Below are 2,557 nucleotides of genomic sequence, written 5' to 3' on the forward strand. Positions count from 1 at the left end.
AAGTCAGGTAAGGTAACTCCTAGATTACTAGTTGAAACAATAGTCAAATAAATTGTTGTGCCTACGTTCAGTTTTGGAATAGCATTTGCACTAGTAGTACTTCCAATCAGTCGTCGTAGAAAGTCATCAAGTGATTCTACTCTGGTTGTTCCAACTTGTTCACCAAGAATAGTAGGTTGAGCAACATATACTCGAATAGTGTGTGTACCTAAAGTGTTTGAGGGCTCTAGACTCGTAGTGATATTCATCGAAGTCGTAGATGGGGGATATTGTCTACTTGTTTCAATATCTAATTCCTTCGAATGAGGAACAAATATATTATGTGCAAATTTTCGATGAGAATATGAAACTGATACCTGTTTAGAGGCATCAGAGTGACTAGGAGGGGTGTGCAAATGCGTAGTTCAGTGGACTATGTCTTCTTCAACGTCAATATACAACGAATGAATGCCAACAACAGATGTGGGTACCCGTCTTCTCCAAAAAGTTTGGAGAGGAACTACAACTTGTTCTTATGTTCCTGACACACTCTCATCATCGTTTTCTTCTTCCCTTTCGCACAACCTCTATGAATTTTCAACTAAGGCTCCCTCTTCCATCCTTAACGACTCCAAAATATTATCAATCTTAGCTTCATAATCAAACTCCGGAATGGAATCATGAAACGTGAATTCCATTGGTTGATGCTCTTGAATATTTATCTGAGTTGATTCAGCATCATCCTGATTATCATCATCATCATCATCATTATCTGAGTCATCATCGGCAGCATTTGACTCATTATCAGCTTGACCATCACAAGAGTGAGTGTTTTCCGAGCTTGATGCAGTTGAGAAAGCATTGCTTTCAGACATTGCATGATCAGAATCTGCCCCCACCGAGCCCCTCTGATTTTCATTTTCCCTCGGCTCACAACCTTGTTCAGATACCGCATGTAAATGAACGCACTCATTTAGACCAAGCCCTCTCTACGCACATCTAAGTTATGGTCGTTCCTTGGGTAAGTCCCTCCGGCTTTGGGTGGACTATATGAACTATCACTCTTCTATATTCTATCACATATTGAGAAATTTGATTAGTATAAGCAAGCAGTTCATCTGGAATATTCATTATTGAATCAATGTCTTCAACTTTTGTATGAGGTCAAAGGAACTACATTTCATAATCTAGGTCAAACGATCTGTCAAGTCTTGAAGGAATCTATTTGTTAGACCTCATGACCGACCTGATGATTAGCTGCAAAAACCTGTAATGGAATAAATTTCCTTGCTCTTGAGGCGAACTTTTTAGCATGAACCAATTTTTCAAGTTCATTCCAGATGACGATCATGTAGTCATAGTGCTTGTTAAACACTATGTCATGAAAGAATTTGAGGAAAGTCGTGTTGCATGTATCCACTCCGGCAGTCTTTGAAGTAAGGCATCTATTCAAAGATAGAAAACATAAGATGCCATATTGATGATAGGAAATTTCTTTTGAATTGCGATGGATGGTTGAGAAATCCATAGTATCCCAACTTCTTGATGTCAACACCGAGCTCTTCATCTGAAACAAACTCTTCAAAGTCATCTTTTCCAGGAATAGAATTGGGTTTTGGCAAGTTTAGAATTTTCCGCAATCTCTTCAGAGTTAGCCGGCTTAAGATATGATCCACATGTCCTTCGAAGTAAAACTGGTTTTCGTGCTTGATATAGGAAATAGTATACCAAAATGTTTGTAGGTAAATAAGTGGAACATCTGCAGTTGCAGTTAACGCATAGGCTATATTGTAACATTTAAGGATTTCTAAGATGATTGGTATTCAACAGGCATTTTAGGGTTCAAGTGATGGTTATTGAGTCTGAGGTCTAGGTATAGTGCTTTCGAGAAAATGGTTTCATTGGGATCGGCGTTATTTGCTGACTATGAAAATGAAGGTGGTTGAGATCTGATGGAAAGGATAGGGTGTTCATCATCAGACTCATGGTTGGAATCATGATGTTCAGCAATCGTCATTTTAATCTGTAAGAGTAAAATAGTTAGATCCACAATAAAATGTATTTTCAAAAAAAATATTCCCTCAACACTCAATCCTCCCCAACACTTGAAAAAAATAGTTTTGTCAAAAATTAATAAAGAACTCTCAAGATAAGAAAATTCATTGCAACATTAAGCTCAAAAAAAATAAAATAAAATTACACATTAAAAAAATACACTCTAAAAAAAATTAAACACTTAAATAAAATTCTAAAAGAAATTGACTAAGTAAAAGAAAACACAAAAACAAATGAGAACGAAAAAAAGATACAATTTAAAAAAATAACAACAACAACAAAATTCAAAAACACTTTTATTAAAAACGTTTTAAGAAACTCTAGATCAAAAAACAATATATCTCTCAATTATTGATTTATGCTTTCATCGCTCAACAAAAATAAAACTTCACACACACAAACTCATCCCCCAAAAAATTTAGAGTGTTATCGCTCAAACTCAACACTTATCGTCCAAAATAATCTTGGATCAAAATCTGGTTATCTTAACACTCACCGCTCATAATCACTAAAAAAACTCATC

General features: G+C 35.7%; 1 pseudogene; it reads left to right on the forward strand.

Moving 5' to 3' along the window:
• Positions 1 to 985: 985 nt before the first annotated feature.
• The window catches only part of LOC112504475, a 10,012-nt pseudogene continuing 8,440 nt past the window's right edge, over positions 986 to 2,557 (forward strand).

This window comes from Cynara cardunculus, unplaced genomic scaffold, assembly GCF_001531365.2.
Source record: "Cynara cardunculus var. scolymus isolate 2C unplaced genomic scaffold, CcrdV1 Un_Scaffold_5701, whole genome shotgun sequence".
Lineage (NCBI taxonomy): Eukaryota > Viridiplantae > Streptophyta > Magnoliopsida > Asterales > Asteraceae > Cynara > Cynara cardunculus.